The sequence below is a fragment of the Ruditapes philippinarum genome, unplaced genomic scaffold (genome assembly GCF_026571515.1).
Source record: "Ruditapes philippinarum isolate M1 unplaced genomic scaffold, ASM2657151v2 ctg3010_1_1_1_1, whole genome shotgun sequence".
Classification (NCBI taxonomy): domain Eukaryota; kingdom Metazoa; phylum Mollusca; class Bivalvia; order Venerida; family Veneridae; genus Ruditapes; species Ruditapes philippinarum.
The window spans coordinates 16,997-24,618 of record NW_026859144.1 but is presented as its reverse complement, the minus strand read 5'-3'; positions in this window follow the sequence as shown (position 1 = coordinate 24,618).

Here is a 7,622-nt window from a genome sequence, read left to right as displayed (position 1 = left end):
TGTAAAATTTCGTTCAAGGGTTGTACTTTTTAAGCGTAGTTTCGGACATATTTACGATAGTACCCTGTAAATCCAAGAAATTGTCTAAGAGTTTTTATATATATAGGGACAGGCCAATCTTGTACAGCTGAAAGCTTGTTTGGGTCTGCTGCAATACCATTGGCAGAAACAACATGTCCTAAATATGTAACTGAAGACTTTAAAAATTCAAACTTGGAAGGCTTGTACTTCACAACAGCAGGTGTCAAGTGCCGTGTGGCAGCCGTAAAAAGTTGCCCCGTACTTCACTTCAGTGTTGTTATATTTTCTGGTCCTTCGGGATCATTGATGCCAGCACTATGAAGTGTTGAGAATTGAGTACCGCTCAAGCCGGTGCTAGGGGGCGTGAGGGATGTTGCACTTATTCATTATCCCTCATGTACAGACTCAATTAAACCGAGTCTGCAATTCTTATGTTATTTTGTTGATATTAATGCTTCCGAGGGATCACTTTGTTTCCAGAATTTTGTACTTCACAACAGCAGGTGTCAAGTGCCGTGTGGCAGCCGTAAAAAGTTGCCCCGTACTTCACTTCAGTGTTGTTATATTTTCTGGTCCTTCGGGATCATTGATGCCAGCACTATGAAGTGTTGAGAATTGAGTACCGCTCAAGCCGGTGCTAGGGGGCGTGAGGGATGTTGCACTTATTCATTATCCCTCATGTACAGACTCAATTAAACCGAGTCTGCAATTCTTATGTTATTTTGTTGATATTAATGCTTCCGAGGGATCACTTTGTTTCCAGAATTTTGTACTTCACAACAGCAGGTGTCAAGTGCCGTGTGGCAGCCGTAAAAAGTTGCCCCGTACTTCACTTCAGTGTTGTTATATTTTTCTGGTCCTTCGGGATCATTGATGCCAGCACTATGAAGTGTTGAGAATTGAGTACCGCTCAAGCCGGTGCTAGGGGGCGTGAGGGATGTTGCACTTATTCATTATCCCTCATGTACAGACTCAATTAAACCGAGTCTGCAATTCTTATGTTATTTTGTTGATATTAATGCTTCCGAGGGATCACTTTGTTTCCAGAATTTTGTACTTCACAACAGCAGGTGTCAAGTGCCGTGTGGGCAGCCGTAAAAAGTTGCCCCGTACTTCACTTCAGTGTTGTTATATTTTCTGGTCCTTCGGATCATTGATGCCAGCACTATGAAGTGTTGAGAATTGAGTACCGCTCAAGCCGGTGCTAGGGGCGTGAGGGATGTTGCACTTATTCATTATCCCTCATGTACAGACTCAATCAAACCGAGTCTGCAATTCTTATGTTATTTTGTTGTGATTAATGCTTCCGAGGGATCACTTTGTTTCCAGAATTTTGTACTTCACAACAGCAGGTGTCAAGTGCCGTGTGGCAGCCGTAAAAAGTTGCCCCGTACTTCACTTCAGTGTTGTTATATTTTCTGGTCCTTCGGGATCATTGATGCCAGCACTATAAAGTGTTGAGAATTGAGTACCGCTCAAGCCGGTGCTAGGGGGCGTGAGGGATGTTGCACTTATTCATTATCCTTCATGTACAGACTCAATTAAACCGAGTCTGCAATTCTTATGTTATTTTGTTGATATTAATGCTTCCGAGGGATCACTTTGTTTCCAGAATTTTGTACTTCACAACAGCAGGTGTCAAGTGCCGTTGTGGCAGCCGTAAAAAGTTGCCCCGTACTTCACTTCAGTGTTGTTATATTTTCTGGTCCTTCGGGATCATTGATGCCAGCACTATGAAGTGTTGAGAATTGAGTACCGCTCAAGCCGGTGCTAGGGGGCGTGAGGGATGTTGCACTTATTCATTATCCCTCATGTACAGACTCAATTAAACCGAGTCTGCAATTCTTATGTTATTTTGTTGATATTAATGCTTCCGAGGGATCACTTTGTTTCCAGAATTTTGACACGCAAATTATGATCACTAAGTCGTTGAAAGACAGACGCTAACCTGGAAATATGTTCCTCAAAAGCGGGCGAAAATATTAAAATGGCATCTAAAAAAATTAAACATTAGATGTATATCACCCATACTTTTTTCCATTCAACGCTGAAAGGTATCGGGGGCATTTGTTAAACCAAATTCCATTTTATTCTACTCATAGAAACCTAAGTTTCCTACAGAAAAGCAGTTTTAGGCTTATCACACTCTGCTAAACCAATTTGCTAGTATGCAGAATGAAAGTCTATTTTAGAAAAATACTTTATACCAGATAAGACATCAATAGGGTCGTCAAAGCGTGGTAACATGTATGCATCTTTGCGCGTTCTGTTGTTTAACTTCAATCAACACAAAATCTAAGGGCACCTGTAGGTTTTCGCACAAGGACAACATTTGAGGGAAAAGGCGAATTAGATTCCCTTATAATATTGGCATCTAATATTTCTCTGATGTGCTGCCTAACCTCCTCATATAAAGCTGGAGGAATTTTGCGATACGGTTCTTTGAAAGAAGTTACACCTTCTAATAATATATGATGTTCAATTAAATCAGTGGTTTGGATTTCTGTAGTAGATTTACAAAAAATGCCCTTCCATTTACCAAGAACCTGATAAAATCTTAAAGTTTGTTATGGTGTTAGATTGGAAGTATCAAATGAAATGTCATCTGCCACTGTTCAGGAATAGATAATTCCTCAGGTACTTCATTCGCAAACATTTTACAACGGCAAAGTACATTTGTTCCAATAATTATTGGACAAGAAAGATTAAAATCATTGTCTGGTATTACCAAAATAGGAATGTCAAGGTTAAAAGAAGATAAAAAGGGAACACATATAGTTGCTTCAATATAACCTGAATATGTCATTGTCGAACCATCTGCAATAGAGAGTAAGTCCAAGTGAATGTAAAGCTTTTAAAGTAGCCTTAGGATTTAAAATCTCAAATGCAGACTGACTAATGGTAGAAACCATAGAACCTGAATCAAGCAGACATTTGAAGGTATTTCCATTTAAATTAATAACACGGTGTTCATTTGCAGGTCCAATAAGATTCTTTACAATTGATCTATGTTACTTGATTTATTTACAAATAATTTGGGCTCATTGACGCTAAGATAACCAACATCTATTCTGCCCGCAACAGAGACGGTTATCTGTTGCATATGGAGGTTGCGTTCATTGAACGCCGCCTTTCCTTGTTGATCTTGTTTTTCATATTTTTTGATTGGTTCGAATCCCGAGGGTTATATGTACCATGACCTCTGCCTCTTCCTCTAGAATAAGATCTAGAACTTTAATTTGTGTTATTGTTGGTGTTGTTTGTGTTTGTGTGAGAACTACTGTTATTGTTGTTGCTACTCTTATTGTTGTTCCTGCTGCTGCTGTTGTTGTTGTACCTGTTTTGTTATTTGTGTTGGTTCCAAAATTATTGTGTGAACTTGACCTGAAATTAGAACTTTGAGTTTCTAATTTCTGAAGTATCAAGTTAAACTTGGAATCTATATTTGCTTCAATAATATCTTTAAAAGATGAAAGTTTAGATTCTATATTGGTTATTTAACTTATTTTAGAATCCAACTTATTTTCTAAAGCAGACAGCTGTTGCTCAAAAGAAGATTCAGCAGACAATGGTGTATTTCTATTGTATGCTTAGTTGATGGGGCAGAAGACAAATTTGGTTGAGTAGGGTTAGTAGAAGTCTCTTTTTCTACTTTTCTTATCTCTCGAACTAACAAATTGCAGTCATCAAGAGAGTCATACTTATGCCTAGTCTGAAATTTTAGCATATCAGAATATAAACCTGTCCAAAATTTATAACGCAAAAAGTCATTCCTTGCTAAGCCTGGAAGTTGACCTTTGTCAATAATAGACTGTAAAAGGGTTTCTTAGCCTGCATGCATATGTAGTCACTGACTCATTGGGGGTTTTGGTCTTTACTATTAAAAATTGAAGTCAAACAAATCTTCCTTAGTTGAAGCCTCTGAAAATACATAAATATCAAGTTTACCTAATATTTCTTTTGACAGTTGCATTATGACTTAATGGTACTGTCATGATCCTTGCTGTACCCCTTAATGATCCCCTAATAATCTGGAGAACAGTAGACCTTGTTAAATCTGGATTTGTCAACAGACATTGTACTTCATATCTCCAAACAACATATGGAACTTCACCCTTAGGTAGAGGTTCATCGCCTGAAAAACAAGGAATCTTGGGAATGACTGAATGGGGCATTGTTACCAGATTGGGAACAGAGAAAGAGGGACCAGGCGTAGAAGCCATAAATCGATTTGCAAATCCAGATTCAGCCATAGATCCAGTTGCTAATGGGATACCAAGACTCAAATTTGGCAAAGGAATAGGTGGAGGAATACTAACAGAAACCTTAGGTTTTTGTACCTGTATTAGCAAATAATTGGTGCCCCTGTACCAGAAATATCAAATAGCACAGATGATATGGTAGATGTGGACGGATAGTATCCTTAATATTTGAGGGCTTAGTCTTGGGTATAAGCATATATCTGTCCTCAATGAATTTCAAAATTTCCTCCTTATTTGGTTGAGGAGAAGTGCTATCCAAGCTGGATTTACTTCCTTCTTCAGACATGTAAATGAATTGAAAGTAAACAAAATAGAAGCTATTTTTTTCAAGATCTAGACTCTCAAGTATCTTAATACACAGTACTATGCTGTCACATACTAATCACGGCTTTATGTAATTACAGCTTTGTACTAATATCAACATAATACTCTGCTATAGATAAAAAAACTCATGTACATATGGGTCAATATCGGATACTATAGGGCAAACTTATTTAAAAAAACAAATAGATTTTTGTGTTTTACACTATCTTGGTATTCAAATTGTTTCTTTTTATTTCAACTTTTATATCAATCACACTCCAAATATTGTCACATCAAAATAAAGAATTGTCTTAGAACTAGATCAACATAGCGTGGGAAAATATTTGTAACATACGTCATTTTTCCTACAAACAAGGTCAATTGATTTAGTCACAGCTACCTGTATCTATAGTCCGTTTTACACAAGCGGTCAATCAGCACATTACAAAAAAAAACACAATCAAATGAACCGAATCCGACAATAAATAAAACCAAACACGATATTTTTTTCGGTTACCGTTTCAATCTTTTCATTCATTTGAAGTGTGCATTTATTGTATTAGATCTAGTATGGAAGTGGTTTGGATTAGAGTTTGGGAAAAATAGGACACAGACAAATTCCATTTATACCAAATCTTGGCTTACTGTTGACCAGCAGGTCACATCTACTTTGCTTAAATTCTATGCTAAACGGTTTCTAAACCATTATATCTAAAAATCAACACAAACATCTATATGTACAGACATAATTTGTTACAACTGTACAAATAAAATACTTCTTACTTGCGCAACATATTCACTCAAAAATGTAATGTGTACTGTACTAAAAACGAAACCAAGTTTCTGTTCGTCAATTTAAAACAATAAAACTTTACTGTTAAATGATATGTGTAAGTCTATCAAATGATAAAAAGATCACAAGAATTTAATATACAGTGGAAATCCGAACTCGTCCGAACCAGAAGAAAAGTTCGGGTTAGAAAGGTTTCCGGATTAGAAGGTTTTTTTTTACATGTTTGTTCATGTTATTGGCAGAAAAGTTTAAGGAAAGAAAACGGGAATGCATTTGAAATGCCAATATAAACATTTTATTTTTGCAACCTCTTATCGTTCATTTTATTACATGTGAATACAAAATTAAATAAAAAAATAAATAAAAAAGCAAATATGTTTTGTCATTAAGGGTAAGTTAACCTACGCTGTTAGAATGTTAAGACATGATTAAATATTTGTACCAGCATTTGTAAATTGTTGTTTACTCTCATCCGATTCAGCGATTATCCGAATTCACTGACAGTTTTCATTAATTTCCGTTACTTAATCACATGTCATTAAATTCATTAAAAAAGATTAAAAGATATTTCTATTGCATTGTATCAAAATATTAAATGAAAGTGACAAAAAAACAATCAAATAAGCAATTAAAGTAGATATCAAGGCAAGCTAAGTGTAATTTTCACACCTTCGCAGATCATACATTTCAATTACTCTTATCATTTTGGTGTATGTTTACACCTGCAAGATGTGAGATTATTTGTTATTTTGAATGTAGGTGTGACATGTGGCAAAATCTGTTCGATTCCGAGAGGTTAATTTTAGAGTAAAATAAGAACAAAAATTGAAAAAATCGTCCGGAATTCGGAGTAGAAAGGTTCCGGATCCGAAAGGTTTTTACTATTGAAAATAGAACGAATAAAATCGGTACCGGACACTTCGTTCAGATAAGAAAGTATTCCGGATTAGAAGGGTTCGGATTAGCAAGGCTCCACTGTAGATCTAACTATCAAGAAAACAAACAAAATATTCGTAGGAAAGGGAAAAAAATCTTCCTATAATCAAAAATTTACATGTACTGTCAAAACGAAGAATGCCTAACTGAAGATAATAGCCTAATTTTGACGTTGATAAAATGTATAATACACAAAAAATAATACGGTTTCAAAATTTTACTACCGCAGTGACAAAAATAATAATATTAAAAGAGTCTACTTACATTACATCCTTAATCCAATAAAAACTTACAAACTTTTCACTATAAAACACTTACTTGTACAAATAAACAAAATAAAGTTCACTACAAATAAAAAATTTAAAGTTCACAAAAACCACACCCCAACACACGCACGCAGGCCCCCCTTTCAACACGCACACAGGGAAAACCCCACACCACACCCCACACACTAAAGCCCCCCTCCCCCCAACGGAATTTCAAATTTATGTCGCCTCCGCGATGAAAAAAAATTCCCCCAGGGGATCCTTTTTAAACAACAAAAAAAACAAAATTTTTCAAAATAGTTTTTGGGAAAAATTTGGAAAGGGGTTTTTTAAACGGACAAAAGACCCTTTTTAAAAAAGGGGGCGGGGGGAATATGCCTTTAGGGCCCCTTAGATTTTGTCCCGGTACGTCCCAAACCCGTCACAACACCCGCCTATCTCCAACTTGAAAAGCTGTTAAGTTTTCTCGGCTGGGGCGTACCTGGAGCGGTTGTGAAAAGCTGTCCATCGACCCTAGCTCGTATGTAGTTCAACCGGGGATAAATGATTCAAGACTTGCTTCTATTTCATCGTTTTATTGTTGGACATACAAAAACGAGCCTACAAACAAAATACAAAGGAATTGCAAATAATTGATTTACAAAATGATAAAATTACACATTTCCATTTCATCCAATTCATAAATGGAAAAGAATATGACATTACAAATAAATAAATTCTTACCAGTATCAGCATACAAGAACTTTCCATAAATGATGTTCAAGTTTACTTTTACTACTAATATCAACAACTATACTGTAAAGTAAGTTATCAGTTATTCGTTCTATGTGGAACTGGTGAAGGGAAATATTTTACTTAAGCAATAAAATGTTTCGCGGGGATTTTAGGGTCATGCACGTGAAATATTAGTGAACACATTCATACAACATTTCAACTCACAAAGACCTCTCTTACGAAACAGACTATACAATAACATTATCATAGTTAGGCAATCAAACGACGACACAACAGTTAGGCAAATACCAACCAAATACAACATAC